The sequence below is a fragment of the Ovis aries genome, chromosome 5, assembly GCF_016772045.2.
Source record: "Ovis aries strain OAR_USU_Benz2616 breed Rambouillet chromosome 5, ARS-UI_Ramb_v3.0, whole genome shotgun sequence".
In the NCBI taxonomy this organism is placed as follows: Eukaryota; Metazoa; Chordata; class Mammalia; order Artiodactyla; family Bovidae; genus Ovis; species Ovis aries.
In genome coordinates, this window is record NC_056058.1 from 58,582,836 (window position 1) to 58,599,175 (window position 16,340).

Here is a 16,340-nt window from a genome sequence, read left to right on the forward strand (position 1 = left end):
ACGGGCTGAGGACAAGTCAGGGCTGTTGGGTTGGGGTCGTAGGTGAAAAGAAATGGAACCAAGGAAGGGAAAACCCACCAGGAGCCAAGAATCCACCCCCATCCCATGCTCCCTACAAACCTACAAACACAGAGCCTGCATGCTACCGAAACCAAAGGACTTGAGAGAGCTGTGGAGGATGGTGGTCTTCTTCCCTGGAAAGGAGTAAACGGGGTAGGATTCTGAAAGCAGGTAGATGCGGGGCTATCAGGTTGTCAGCCTCTGATAACAGAAGCCGCTCTCAGGGCTTTGAGAGGGCCAGGTGTGCGTGCGGACTCACAGTGCTTGGAACACGGTGAAGCTCTAGAAACCCACGCGGTTGTGTTCACTGTCCACCACGTTCTTCCCACGCTTACAGCTGTTCGTGGAGCAGGCAGGGTTAGGGACCAGCTCCATAAGACAGGTGGAGAAACTGAGGCCCAGGGTGGTGAAGGGACTCCACTCAGAGTCATTCAGTCTCAAGTGCCCAGGGGCTTTCTGGTACAAGATCTCACAAAGACGAAAAAAGAGGAAGACTTGGAAGTGAACAGAGGAAGCAAGACTTCGAGAAGGAGCTGACAAGCCAAAGACATAGGGTGCCCCAGGCCTGGATTATATAACACAGCACACCTGTTTACCTCTGCACACCGCACACGTGCGTGCAAACGTGCGCCCCAGCACAGCACACACACCTGGCCCTCATTCACTAGCAAATGAACCTCGGAACTGGGTCCAAACAAATTGGATTAGGAGGGCTGCAGGCGCCTCCTCCCCCACGCTGTCGGCTCCGACACTGAGCAGGCCTGCAGAGCAGCCAGCTGCGGTCTCTCGGCCATGCTGACAGGTCGGCCTCCTTGGTCCCCTCACCCCGCCCCTCGGCCCCGGGAAGGGGCCCTGGGTCCCAAAGAATGCCATGATGATGGATGGGCTGAGGGAGGTTCCAGGGCTAGCTCAAGAGCACACAGGATGTTCGTGCTTATGCGAGGCTCATTTCTGAGCTGTTTCCAGCAAACCAACTCCACCTCCCTTCCCTCCCTCCCCTCCAGCAACCTCTCCCACGGTCACCCGGTCACTGCTGCCAGAGCCCAGACCCCGAGCAGATCTGCCCCCAACTCTCGGTCCCACAGCTGGACTGAGTGGGAACTGGTCACTTAGGAGACAATGCCCTGGGGCTGAGACACAGGCACTTCAGAGGGGAAACAAAATCTGTGAACTGAGACGATGCCATCATAAAAGTGGCATCTCTGTGCTTTCTCATCCATTGCTTTATTTGATCCTCAGAATGTACCAGGGAGTTGGGACATTGTGCCCATATTACAGACATGACTACTGAGCTTCATTCATTCAGTGATCCCATAGCCCTCCTGTCCTGAGCCCTGTGTCTGCACCAGGCCCTATGTGGGGTGCTGGGGAATGACTTGCAGCCTATGCCTGCATGACTTAATGGAACAGTCACCTTTAGGCCAGATCAGTCTTTTGAAGCCTGTTTTTCCACCTGTAAGATGGAAAATACAAAAGCTCCCACCTCGTAAGACTGACTGTGAGGACTAATTCTTATTTCCCCTACGCTTATTTGGGACACAGGGAGAAACAGGGGCCTGAAGAGTGAAAGGGCTCGGCCAGGGTCACACTGGGGGTTAAGTCATAACCAGGTGGATCCCTTCCCCTTGCCCCCCAACCTGCTTCACCCTAAGGAGCCCAGAGCCACAATAGCTGGCCAGTTTGTGCAGGGCCCACAGGGACATGTCCTGGGTCCTGCCCTCCTTCTTGAGCCCTGCCCAGCCTCTGCAGCACCAGAGTCCCAGGTGGCCAGCGGTGACCCCCCGCCCACAGAGAAGGCGGGGGGTGGGGGCACTTAGCAGCAGGCTCCCAGCCCAGAGCAGCCTGGCCATATAAGGGAAGGAGCCAGGAAGGTCTCCTCCTCAGGCCTGGCGAGAAAATCCAGACAGCCACTGTTTATTTTCTCCTTCCCAGCCTCCCCAGAGCTTCCCGACAGAAGACACAGGCTGCCCCCCGGGGCCAAGCGACATTTCCTGAAGACACTGGGGAACAGTGAAGAGAAAACAGTCCGTCCTCCAGGAGTAGAAGGATGTTGACAGCCAGCACCAGGTAAGATTCTGCCAGGTAAGATTGTGAGGCCACCTGTTTGACCGCCTCTTTTGATGAAGTGGGAAACAGGGAGACAGTGAGAAGTGCTTGTGAGAAGGGATCACACCACCTGAGTCTCCCTAGTGGGACCCATCTCCTGACTGGGGACCCAGAGCAAGGAGGGGCCTCTTGCAGAGTAAGTGGAACAGGAGAGCTATAGACCCCCTTCTCAATGGGGCCTCATTTGAAAGAGAAATGGGGTCAAGGCCAGCTCTGTCTGCCTCCCAGCAAGTATGCAAAACTCAAGGGAGGAGTTCCTGGAGCCAGAGAGCGACATAATGACATCTTTCCTGCACCTCTGCCCTCGTCCCAATCCAGCTGCACCACCTTCTCCAGGAAGCCCTCCTAGCTCCCCCAGGGAGGAGGAACCTAAGCCCTCAGCAGTCCTCTCTGGGCTGTCTCTAAGGCCACTTGGGTCTGTCCCCTATTCAACTCACCAAGGGCATTTATCCTTCCATCTCAGCCTGACTGCGCTCTTCCAGGATAAGAACCATATCAGATGCAGGCCTGTCCCCTCTGCACGCAGAAGATGTATTTGGTTTGCTAAATGGATGGATGAAAGGTTAGACCCTGTCCTCAACCCTGATAGACTGGTATAGTGGTCAGGGGAGGAAGTGTTCAGCACAGAGGTTAAAAGTCATGATCCTGAGGTGGCTGTTCTGATAGGAACCAAAGATGGGCTCCTAGCTCTGTGCTCTTAGAAAATCCCCTTCTTGTGGAACCTTGGGATGCACAGGGATTAGCACAATGAAAACATTCAAAACATGACCGTTCTTTTTACCATCAGCGTCACTGTGGTTTTTCTAGAGACAAAGGAACAGAACCAGGCAACCTACAGCCACAGAGGATACGGAAGCAAATACCTTCCCCTGGTCAAAGGCCTCAACCTCTGGCCCTGTGTCAGAGTTTCCCACAGGAGCGTGGGACTGCCTCCCATCCATTTCCTGTCTCTGCACCCAGGAGAGCTGCTATCTTTGCGGCAATACTCTGAGCCCAACGGGGTGTGCTGGAAATAGCTGCCAATTCCCCTAGTGCAAGCAAGGCTGTGACCCTGGAACCATCTCCTCCCCTTCCTGGCTCGCCATGTGCAGTGATAAAGCTCCCCTGACCACTGCACAGCAGTTCTGCAGATTAAACGTGGTGGGGTGGTTTTTCAAATGGCAGGCACTCAGATGCCACCCACCCTTTTTTTCTCAGATGCCCCCTTTTTAACTTTTGCCATATCTACAATCATAAGATTTTAAAATTTGAGGTGAGTCTTTTTTCAATACCTAAATAGGAAACTAAACACTGTCCATAATTAGGAGATAATAAAGATAAGACAGACAGTAAATACTCAGCGGTGCTCTTACTCCTTCCCCTTGAGCGATGGCTTGCAAGGCCCTGGACTTGAGGGAGATAAACAGGAGCCTGAAAAGTGTCAGAGACACGATAGCACCAAACTGAGGCTCTTTCTCCCGGAAAACAGAAGGACTGGAAGCAAACTGACAGGGAACAGCCTGGGTCACTGTGTTTTCCAAAGTCTGTGCTCAGGCCACATATGCAGCAGAATTGCGAGAAGCCAAAAGTGGTCAGGTGAAAGAGCTTTGGACAGAGTCCCGCACCGAGGAATGCAAGGGGCTGGCCTATCAGCTGGCCTCCCAGCAGCAAAGGCTCACTTCTGCTTCTTAGCAAAACTTCCACGTTGGCCAGGCCAGGCATCTCCCCTTGCAGAACTAGTGGGAGCAGTCCGAGAGTGGAGTAGACACTGTGGGCTGTCCAGGACCCCCCAAGCTGGGTCCTGTTGTTGGAATCACTCCCCAGCCAAATGCAGTTTGGAAGAAGTTCCTACTCATATTAGAGGAAGGCAGTTCTTTGGGTGGGAATACCTCACAGAGGGGCTGACCTACCCCAAGTAGCAGACCAAAGGAAAACACTCTGCTGTTTGGGGCCTGATGTCAGGTTTCCATCCGAGGCATAAGAGACACTAATTTTGGAAGGATGTGAGTGTTTCCCTGCTCTCTCCCAGCCCTGAGAAAAGGCTGCCGGCCCTCTCCACCCTTCAGACATCCCTGAAAGTACATGTCATCCAGCATCAAGGCCATCACAGTGGTATCAGCAGTGCAGGAGGGGTGCCCTGAGATCTTGGCGGGACAGGAGAAGGGGGTACAGGGCTCTGCCTGCTCACTCAGAGGTTCCCATCTAAGCCAGGTCTTAACAGGAAAACGAATGATCTACAAGGCCATTCACTCATCTACCAGCAGCACTCCCTGGGGTCCCTCACCATGTACAAAGGCCTTCACAAGGCCCAGGGATCCCCACCACGAACAAACATGGGTGCTGGGTCTACCCCAGTCAGACCCAGAGGCAAAGAGCTCTGACACTGGAGAGATGTGGCTGAAGAACATGATTCATTCACTCGGACAACACATATTAAGCATCTACCATCACAAATGCAATAAAGGATGAGAAAGAGGGCAGAGAGGACTTCCCTGGTGGTTCAGTAGTGGAGAATCTGCCCTGCAAAGCAGGGCACTCAGGTTCAATCCCTGCTCAGGGAACTAAGATCCCACATGCCATCGAACAGCTGAGCTCCCACGCCACAACCACGTACCGCACGAAGACTGCACGTGCCGAAACTAAGCCCTCATGCAGTCAAATAAATAAAATTTAAAAAAGAAAGAAAGAGGGCAAAGGATGCAGACCGGGGAGTTCTGACGTCTGAAAAAGTCAAAGGGGGCTTCACAGGAAAAGTGGCCATTTAAGTAGAGACTCATCCCACCAAGAAGAGATGGGCAGGGGAGTGAGAGGGAGTAACATGGTTCCTGGGAGCCCCAAGGTGGTGTGCACAGGACTCCCTGGAGGAGTGGAAAAAGAGGGCAGGGGCCCAAGAGAAACAGCCCAGCTGGGCCAGATAGGGCAGGCCTATAGCCTTTTGTAAGGGTTTTAGAATTCAGCCAGAAGGAGACTTTTCACCATTTTAAACCCAGGAGAAATATGGGCACATTTGCATTTTGAGAAATCATTCTGAGAGGATGGGTGGGAAGTTGGTGGGAGCAGAAGCAAGGGAAGCCAGGTGGGAGGCTGAAGCAAATGCTTGATGGTATAAAATATAAAGTACCATGAATGTGCCATTTGGCTGGGCTACACCAAGCATAAACGTGAGGTATGGGGTCAAAAAGGTAGACCATCACCCAGGGTGAGGGGTGAGGGGGCAGTAGAGGGTTCTTTGGGAATGATGAAATGTTCTAAGATTGTGGCAATGCTTGTGACACTCTGTGTTTTTGCACTCACGCTCGGTCGTGTCCGACTCTTTGTGATCCCATGGACTGTAGCCCACCAGGCTCTCTTCCATCCATGGAATTTTCCAGGCAAGAATACTGGAGTGGGTTGCCATTTCTTCCTCCAGTGGATCTTCCCGACCCAGGGAAGGTCCCTCATCTCCTGCAACTCCTGCACTGCAGGCAGACTCTTTCCCATTAAGCCATCAGGGAAGCCCAACTCACCACTCTGTGACTGAACTAGAAGAGCATTTCATTGTGTAATTTGAATAGGAGGTTTATATCTCAACAAAACTGTTTAAAAAGAAAAGGAAGGGTGAAGCTTGGTCCCAGAGGGCTCAAATGCCAGGCTGAGGGCAGGAAGCACACCAGTGTAGCTGCAGCAGCCTCCAGGGCAGGAGCTGGAGGGAGGAGCCGAGGCCCCTCTAATGCCCCTTCTCCTGCCTAGGGTGGACTCCCTGCCTTCGGCCCCTGGTGCAGAGCGGTGTGGCGTCCTGTCTCCCAGCCTGAGGTGCAGTGCTGCATCTCTGGTCAGTTGGGAGTCTGAGATGAAGCACTGTAGCTCGGGAAGGGAGAAGTTGTTCTACAGCCGTCGCCAGAAGTGGTAAGTGGTATGGTGCCTGCAGGCACCAGGAAGGACGGGAGTGTTTCCATTCTCCAGAATGTCCGCTGAGGAAGCACTGGACTTGAGTCCTATCTGTGCCACTATCTGCTTCATGTTTCTGGGCAAGTCCTGACTCCTCTGTGCACCGCAGTTTGTTCATGTGTAATATGAGATTTTGGAGCATTTGGTGGTGGCCATTACCCAGTACCCTGACTCTGCTTTCTCCTGAGCCCATGGCAGACATGGCTAATCAGTCAAGGCATCCTTTCCTAAAGCATTCAGATGCGGCTTCAGAATCCTTCTTAATGCTAAGTCCTAGAGAGCTGCTATTGATTCAAAGCTGAAACACTTCATCATTTGTGAACTGGTCAATTCCTAAAAAATCTTTCAGACTAAAGACAAAGTCCTGGGCTCTGAGTCCAGCTCTTTACTCTTTGAGGTGTTGCCTAAAATAATCCAGGCATCTCTCAAATATCTGATCCCTCTCAGGGGCTTCAGACTAGTCAGAAATAGCAGAGGAAAACCACTGGGCTAAGCACAATTTATTTAACCTTCCTACAAGCTTGGGAGGTGGATTTTATTGACACATTTTCCAGATGAGGAAACCAAGGCTCAGGTAAGCAACCTGCCCAAGGTCACACATAAATTATGTTGAGCTAGGCTTGGAACCTAATCTGTCTGCCTTCAGATTCATGTTCTTACCCACTGCATGTGACTTGGGAACCTGGGATTAGGGGAGCAGGAGGAGAACATAATAAATCCTATTCTAGTCTTGTCCTTACATCCTGGGTCACTTTTAGCAAAGACAGACTGAGACATTTTCCAGTAATCCTATAGACTTCCTTCCTCTTCTTCCTGCCCCCCACCACTGTATTTATCTCACCTTTCAAGTAGGTCCTATACCATCCCATTTTATAATTGGGGAAGACTGAGGTTAAGTGAGTTGCTGGAGGTCACCGGTAAGGAAGGTGCCAAACAGAGACTGGGAACCAGAACTGTCCAGGTGGTTTCGAGTAGAACCCTCCCTCTGGCTGGAGACTCAGGAACACACAATCCATGGCAACTGAACCAGGGGGTGGGGTGTTACTAGATGATTTCTGGTCGACAACATGGCCTCTGACTACAGGAAGGTACTTTCCAGGGACACTGAAGTTCCAGTCACTACCCCCTCCCCTGAAGCAATCATCCACATCCCGCCAGACATGGTGGCCACACTGGCTTCTGCAGATGGGGCTGGATGCAGAAGAAAACTCCAGTTGGTCCTTAGAGATATGGCAGGGCCTGGGTGCTGAAGGCCACTCTCTCACCTTGTCCTCACGGTCCAGTTTTCCCAGGAATCCCTTAGATGCTAAGATGGGGATTCCTGGAAATACTGTTCTTGAGGTCATGGTTTAACAGCTGGATTCGCCTCCTTCCCACCCCAAGTTGCCCCCACGGGACTTGGGCTCAAGCACGGCATGAGGTCACGTGGAAAGCCATGCACTGGAGGTAAGAGGACTTGAGGACTGCGTTCTTGACCTTTAAATTGCTTTTCTTTCCATTTTGTCCATTTCGCAACATCCTGTGAGGCTGGAATGGGAGCTTCACCTCTGTCCTACTCTTGGGAAATTTGTCCAGACACTCAGTTGAGCAGTGGTTGAACCAGGACACCATAAAGCTTGTGTCTCTTTCCACCTCCCCCAACCCCCATCCCACTTCCCAGCATGCCAAGCAGTGGTGGGGGTGGGGTCACAATATCAAATCCACATTAGTGATAAATAAATATATGTGAATTTATTTTAAAAGTTCACTAGATCAGTTAACGTAAACTAAAAATCTGTAAGTTTTAGTTCGATTTGGAATACCACAGAAAAAGTTTGTAATTTTTCATCAAGGTAGAGAAGACAAAAAAGCTCAGACTGCCCTCTTGTGGTGACGCCTGCCACAACCCTGGAGAACCAGGAACACTGGGCTGTCCTACACACACACATACACACACACACAGACTCCTTTTGAACCAGCTTAAGTCACACACACTCTCTCTCTCACACACACAAACACACATACACAGAGACTACTTTTGAACCAGCTTAAGACCCATCCATCATTTCATTACCAATGATGTCTCCATCATTTAGTTTAACTCACATTACCTGGCTTTGTCCTCAAAACTCCTGAAGGTCAGTGAGATGGTGAAGTTCAGAGAGGTGAAGTGACCAGCCCCTGGTCACCCAGATAACATTAGGCAGAGCCAGGATCTGTTCCGAGTTCAGTGACTCAGCCAAAAGTAAAAACTACAAACATAAAAAATAAAAGGAAGACATCTGAATAGATGCAGAAAATGCTGGCTGAATACCAGAGGCCTGATGTGGTCCAGGGGCAATCCTAGAACTTTTCACAAAACCTTCTCAGTGCTTTTTATGGAGTTTGTAGAGACAAGAGGTGCCATGACCCCAGGGTCCTTCCTTTGGGGTCTAGTAGCCATGTTCCTAGGGACCAGGTGGCTCCCACTTATGTATCAGGCTGTCTCTCTTAACAGGCCAGGCTGCAGACAATTTACAAAGTATCAGATTCCCGTCCCTCTCCTCCTCAGAGACTGGAGCTGGTCTGACCATGAAGAAATCTGATTTGCTCCAAATGATAATAATAGCTTCCACTTACTGAGTATTTGCAACTTACCAGGCACTGTGTTAAACATTTTCACAAGCATTGTCCCATTCAATCCTCACAACAACTCAGTGAGATAGGTTCTATCACTTATTCCACTTCACAGATGAGGCAGCCAAGACACAGAGACGTTAAGAGACTTGTCGAAGATCACACAGCTGACAGTTGTAAGACTGAGTCAAATCAAGTCTGTGTTTATACCTGTCACCTGCCCTTGCCCCCTCTCTACCATTTGGCCTGGTCTGGCTGGTAGAGCTGTCTCCTGTGGCTTCCCCTGGGACAGATGGTAAAATAAATCTTCAGTGAGACCCAAGCGGTCCCTCCTGTGTTCCGTGACTACAATAAAGTGTGAGACCCTTGACTTGTGTCCGTGTCTTTTTGGGGAACATGAGAGGAGGAGAGGGGAGGTGAAGGCAGCCTAACAGCCTGTATTAGTTCACGAGGGCATCCGTAACAAAGTGCGACAGCCTGGGTGGCTTAAGCAATAGAATGTTACTTTATCACAGAGTCTGGATGTCTAAGAGCAAGGTGTCAGCAGGGCTGGCTTCCTCCGAGGCCTCTCTGTCTTGTAGACAGCTGTGTTCTCCTGTGTCTTCAGTCAGTACACGTCAGTGTCTTAATCTCTTCAGACAAGGACACCAGTCCTGTTGGATTAGGGCCCACCTACAGGTCTCATTTAACATAAATTATTTCTTTAAAGACCTACCGCCAAATAAAGTCAGAGTCTAGGTACTGGGGTTTAAGACGTTCATCATGAACATAGTTGGGGGACACAATCCAGCCCACAGCACAGCCCCAGTTGAGGTAACCCTAAGGTGACTTCACACTGCTGGACATTTCCAGGGGCCAGCTACACAGCAACCAGGACCCACACCAGGATAGTCAGAAGCTCCAGGAAGGTGCCAGGCGGTGTCTGAGAACACCCACCAAGGGAAGGGGGAACGTCCCCCAAGGTGAGGTCCCCTCGGGCGGGGGCCAAGGCGCAGGCTGAGGAGCCTGGCCACGCGGCAGCCTCTCCCCTTCAGTCCCAAAGGTGTGACTGACCAGGTGGAGGAGGCGAGACAAACTCTGAAATCACACCTCACACGGTGCCAGGAATCAGAGTGAATGCAATATCAGCTGCACCACAGGCATCATCCCAACTGTGCAGACATGTTAAACACACTTCTCTTCCTTTGGGGCTGACCCTCCAAACTCCGATAAATTCTGAGGGGGAGAAAAAATCAACATGACTTCCTACCTGCTGATTCCCAGATGCCCAGGGCCTCCCCTCAATGCTCCTTTGAGCCGCAAAACAAGGCCTGCATGCCTGCGCCGCACTGCAGAGGAGCCCAAGGTCCCACAAGGCCCAGGGGAGCAGCTGGGGAGCCACAGGGATGAGGAAGAGGCAGGATGGAGAGCTCCCCCGCCACCACCCAGCCGTCCACCACACCCCACGCCCCGACGACACACCCTGTTCTTGTTCAGCTTTGGAGCGTCAGTCACTGGGGCCTCCTCCAAACTCACGGGCCTGGTCCTGCTGAAGTCCTTCTAGAACTTTCCCTCACACCCCTGGGGCATTATCGGTAAGACGCAGCTTTCTGACTCCCACAGGCAGGTTCTGCTCTGTGGTTTGAGATTTCCCCGGAGTGGAGGGAGGGGTGGGTGGGAGCTTCAGCAAATGTCCGGCAAAGCTGTGTCCTCTCCATTTACCCCTGCCAGCCTTCTTGACTGGGCGCCCGGATGCGCCCGCTGCTGGGGACACAGCAGTGAACCAGACTACCAGAGAACTCCGCCTTGTGAGGAGGACTCGCTCACACACACACACACACACACACTCACACAACCAGACAACCAGAGAACTCTGCCTTGTGAGGAGGACTCGCGCACACACGCACACACACACACAACCAGACAACCAGAGAACTCCGCCTTGTGAGGAGGACTCGCTCACACACACACACACACACACACACTCACACAACCAGACAACCAGAGAACTCTGCCTTGTGAGGAGGACTCGCGCACACACGCACACACACACACACAACCAGACAACCAGAGAACTCCGCCTTGTGAGGAGGACTCGCTACACACACATACACGCACGCACATACACGCACGCACACACACACGCACACACACAGGTGTGAGGTCTCGCACTCCTCTTCCAGAATTTCAGCGTCAAGACCACTTCTGACCAACACAGCCATAACACTCTCTCAAATACGTCCCGACATGCCCAGGCAAGCCATGGGCCTCTGTCCTGTAGGGAGAAGGAATTGGCACCCTCTGACAAGTCTGGTGACAGATCTTCCAGCAGTGAAGACCGGCACCTCCTTTCACTGACAGGGCAGCCGGGACCAGGTGCCTCCTGGGGGCGTGTCCAAGAAGGCGGCGTGACGCACGCAAGAAGGAGGCGGTGCCCTCTTGTGGCCCACCCTGGAAAGACAGCTAACTTAGAAAGAAGTGCTTGTTGTTATCAAAGACCATTATCTAACATATTTGCATAGGATTCTGCATCTCCAAAGGGGGTTTCCCAGGTGACGCTAGTGGTCAAGAACCCGCCTACCAATGCAGGAGACAAAAGAGACAGGGGTTTCGTCCCTGGGTGGGGAAGATCCCCTGGAGGACAGCATGGCAACTCCCTCCAATATTCTTGCCTGAAGAATCCCAGGAACAGAGGAGCCTGGCGGGCTACAGTCCATGCGGTGGTAAAGTGAGACACGACTGAAGTGACTTAGCACATATGCACACTGCATCTCAAAACACTTCTCATCTCATGATCTCACTTGATGCTTGTTTTAAGAAGGGCACTCCAAAATTGCTACAGGCTATGGTCCAAGGATGCTTTTTGGAGAAGGAAAACAGCAACCCACTCCAGTATTCTTGCCTGGAGAATCCCATGGACAAAGGAGCCAGGTGGGCTACAGTCCATGGGGTCGCAAAGAGTCGGACACGAGCAACTAACACATGGTCCGAGGATGCAGACAAAGGAGGTGAAAAGGACTGCTCTGACCCTGAGGGATCCAGAGCCGGAAGCTGAGAGGAAGACAGTCAGTCTAGTCCAGGGAAGGTTGCATGCCTCCAGGAGTCCTAGGGGCCTGGCTAGCAGCCTGTGCAAGCTAATCTCCTTGCTGTGAAAGGAGAGTGGCCAGAAGAGGGGACTCGGGCCTGTCTGGGCATTTCAGACCTAGACAGCCCTGCTCCAGGTCACGGAAGTAGGCACAGTGAAAAGCAACCCAACAGGGAGGGGATTGGTCTGAATTTGCTCCTTCTATGTAAAATATGGGGATGGCACCCAAGTGGCCTCACTTTGGGGACATCAAGAGCCATGTCAGTTGCACTCCAGTCTGTGGGAGCCTGGAAGGAACCACAGCTGTATTAATTTAGAAACTGTCCCCTTTGCCTTAATCCATCTACCACTCTGAAGTCTGTTTCCTTCGCCTGCTCATGGCACAGTTTCTGACAGATGGGCATGCACATCAATTTGCACACCTCCAGTGACAAGGACCTCACCATCCTACCAGCCAGGCTATGTCCTTGATCAGCAGGGATTGTTAGGAGGTCCTTCTCTTGGAGTAAAAGCTCTGTCATTTTCCCTAGCTCCTTTGCTGCCCACAGATATGAACTAAAAAAGACGCACAACTTGAGAGTTGTGAGTGAAGTTTTATTTGGGGCAGAATGAGGACTGCAGCCTGGGAGGCAGCATCTCAGCTCGGAGAGACTGCTCCAAAGCGGCAGTGGGGGAAGGCCAATATACAAGGTTTTGGTGAGGGGGGAGTTCAATACCATGAAGTACTCATTTTACAAAAGGTTTTTTTGTTCCTCGTGAGGATCTGATGTCACCATGAAGGGATTTAGTGCTTCTCTATGAGGAGATGCAAGGATTGAGATCATAAAATCTGTTCCTAAAAACATCCAACTATCTAAAGACCTGTCCCACCAGATTCCCTGGAGAACAGAGTGTCTCTCTCTCCCCTCAACTCCCTTAGGGATTGTTGAAGGTCAATAGCTGAAGCAGCATGAGTTTCAATCTCGGTAGAGGCAGATGGCAAATGCCTTTGTTGTTCAGTCCTTGGTGATGCTCTTGGTAAGTGCCAATTTGTAGCTGACACAGAGATGTACAAACAGTGGCTTTGGCTTCTTTCTTCTCCTCCAAGATAAACATGCCCAGGGCTCCCAGTGGGCCTCTGAGACTGAATTTAAGTTTGTTTCCCTGCCTGCACAATCAAGACCCCTTCTTTGGGGTCAGGACGTTCTTTGAGAGCCTAATAAAAACAATCAACCATCTCCAAGAAAATAGCACTACTCACTCCTTTAGAGAGTTCATAGGCCCTTTCTTTAATGCATGGCACAGTTTCCAGAAAGTGGTTGGCCTTTAGTACTAATTTATGTATTCAACAAATGTTTACAGAGAACCTACCACATGCCAAGCACTGTTTCTGGTGCCCAGGATGGAAGGGTGATTAAAACAAATCTCAGCTCCAATAATTTACAATCTGGAGCAGGAGAGAGACACAAACAAATCAGCCACCACATCTTTAATTTTCTATTGTGACAAATTCAAGGAAGAAAATGGAGAGTGTTACAATGAGAAGTGGCAGGATTAGGAGAGCTGTTTTAAATTGGAAGGCCGGGGAGGGCCCTGGAGGGGATGGGATGGGGCTGACATTTAAGTAAAGATCTGATGACCAGAAGACATTGGGGTGGAAGGGGGTAGGGGTCAGGCAGGAGCAAGGATAGGTGCCAAGACTCGGAGGCGAGGGACTTCTCTGATGGTACAGTGGCTGAGACTTCGGGATCCCAATATAGGGGGTCCAAGATTCAATTCCTGGTCCAAGAACTAGATTCCACATGCTGTAACTAAGATGAAAGATCCTAGATCTCGTGTGCCACAACTAAGACCCAGCACCACCAAAATAATCAATTAAAAAAAAGACTCAGGCAGGAGACTAGGAAGGCTACAGCCTGGAGTGAAGGAGGGTGTATAAGACGTGGTTGGGGAGCACAGGGCCAGGCTGACTGGATGGTCTTGGTCCCATCTAAGGACAGTGAGTGATATAGTCAGGTGTACATTTGAAAAGATCACTCAAACTGGGGAAGGGAATCAAAATGTATTCCCCTCTCATGTTTCCTAATATCTGCATAGAGAAATCCTAGAAAAATACAAAAGAACTTAATAAAGAATGGTTACTTAGAAAAGCAAGACTTCTCAATATTTACGTATTATGTTGTTTTGTTTTGACATTTGAATGACCTGAATATTTTACCTGTGTTAGTTTCTTGTAGCTGCCATAAGAAATTATGGTAAACTAGGTGACTTAAAACAATAGAAATGTATTCTCTCATAGTTCTAGAGACCAGAAATCCACAATCAAGGTGTTGGCAGGGCCAGGTTCCCTCTTAAGATCCTAGGGGAGTTTACTCTTGCTTCTTCCATTTTGTGGGGACTCAGAGCATTCCTTGGCTCATGGCTACGTCACTCTGCTCTGCTCTGCCTTCTTCTCAATGGTCTGACAAATCTCCCCTGTGTGTCTCTTGTAAGAGCATTTATCACCAAATCAGGGCCCACCTGAATAATCCAGTATAATCTTTTTATCTCGAGATCCTTAACTTAATGACATCTGTAAAGATCCTTTTTCCAAATGAGGTCACATTCACAGATTGCAGGAATTACTGTGTGGACTTGCCTTTTGGTGTGCCACCATTCAACCCATCACGATGCCTATCCGATAAGATCAAAGTAAACTTTAAAATGGGGCTCTAGCTCTGGGGTGGCAGAGGGACTGCACATTGACAGATAGAGTAGGTATGTATGAGAGCAAAGGCCCACTGGACTCTGGAAGGATCGGAGGCAGGACGGAGTTCAGCTCAGTTCAGTCTCACAGTCTTGTCTGACTCTTTGCAACCCCATGGACTGCAGCACACCAGGCCTCCCTGTCCATCACCAACTCCCAGAGCTTACTCAAATTCATGTCCATCGAGTTGGTGATGCCATCCAACCATCTCATCCCCTGTTATCCTCTTCTCCTCCTGCCTTCAATCTTTCCCAGCATCAGGGTCTTTTCAAATGAGTTAGTTCTTTGTATAGGTGACCAAAGTATTGGAGTTTCAGCTTCAGCATCAGTCCTTCCAATGAATATTCAAGGCTGATTTCCTTTAGGATGAACTGGTTGGATCTCCTTGCAGTCCAAGGGACTCTCAAGAGTCTTCAACACCACAGTTCAAAAGGATCAATTCTTTGGTGCTCAGCTTTCTTTATAGTCCAACTCTCACATCCAAACATGACTACTGGTAAAACCATAGCTTTGACTAGATGGACCTTTGTTGCAAAAGTAATGCCACTGCTTTTTAATATGCTGTCTAGGTTGGTCATAACTTTTCTTCCAAGGAGCAAACGTTTTTTAATTTCATGGCTGCAGTCACCATCTGCTCTTACAAGAGACACACAGGGGAGATTTGTCAGACTATAGAGAAGGAAGCAGATTTTGGAGGCCCCAAAAATGAAGTCTGTCACTTTTTCCATTGCTTCCTCATCTATTTGTCATGAAGTGATGGGACCAGATGCCATGATCTTAGTTTTCTGAATGTTGAGTATTAAGCCAAATTTTTCACTCTCCTCTTTCACTTTGTTCAAGAGGCTCTTTAGTTCTTCTTCGCTCTCTGCCATAAGGTTGGTGTCATCTGCATATCTGAGGTTATTGATATTTCTCCCGACAATCTTGATTCCAGCTTGTGCTTCATCCAGCCGGGCATTTCTCATGATGTACTCCACATATAAGGTAAATAAGCAGGGTGACAATATACAGCTTTGATGTACTCCTTTCCAATTTGGAGCTAGTTTATTGTTCCATGTCCAGTTCTAACTGTTGCTTCTTGACCTGCATATAGATTTCTCAGGAGGCAGATCAGGTGGCCTGGTATTCCCATCTCTTTAAGAATTTTCCACAGTGTGTTGGGATCCACACCGGCAAAGGCTTTGGAATAGTCAATAAAACAGAAGTAGATGTTTTTCTGGAATTCTCTTGCATTTTTGATGATTGAACGGATGTTGGTAATTTGATCTCTGGTTCCTCTGCCTTTTCTAAATCCAGCTTGAACATCTGGAAGTTCATGGTTCACGTACTGTTGAAGCCTGGCTTGGAGAATTTTGAGCATTACTTTACTAGCATGTGAGATGAGTGCAACTGTGCAGTAGTTTGAGCATTCTTTGCCATTGCCTTTCTTTGAGGTTGGAATGAAAACTGGCCTTTTCCAGTCCTGTGGCCAATGCTGAGTTTTCCAAATTTGCTAGCATATTGAGTGCAGCACTTTCACAGCATCATCTTTCAGGATTTGAAATAGCTCAGCTGGAATTTCATCACCTCCACTAGCTTTGTTCCTAGTGATGCTTCCTCAGTCCCTCTGGACTTCACATTCCAGGATGTCTGGCTCTAGGTGAGTGATCACACCATCGTGATTATCTGGGTCTTGAAGATCTTTTTTGTATAGTTCTGTGTATTGTTGCCACCTCTTCTTAATATGTTCTCCTTCTGTTAGGTCCATACCATTTCTGTCCTTTATTGTGCCCATCTTTGCATGAAATGTTCCCTTGGTATATCTAATTTTCTTGAAGAGATCTCTAGTCTTTCCCACTTTATTGTTTTCCTCTATTTATTTGCACTGATCACTGAGGAAGGCTT

The 16,340-nt window shown here is 49.7% G+C and overlaps 1 long non-coding RNA gene and 1 other non-coding gene across 2 annotated transcripts in view; both read left to right on the plus strand.

Moving 5' to 3' along the window:
- LOC114114896 (uncharacterized) overlaps window positions 1-9,037 on the plus strand; it is a 21,458-nt gene extending 12,421 nt beyond the window's left edge. Inside the window, exon 2 of the long non-coding RNA XR_003589462.3 lies at window positions 1,993-9,037. This is a non-coding gene — a long non-coding RNA (uncharacterized LOC114114896). The remainder of the gene's footprint in view (window positions 1-1,992) is intronic.
- On the plus strand, window positions 5,916-6,016 carry MIR143 (microRNA mir-143). The gene has a single exon (NR_107945.1). It is a non-coding gene; the product is annotated as a microRNA mir-143 (primary transcript).
- Window positions 9,038-16,340: the final 7,303 nt, after the last annotated feature.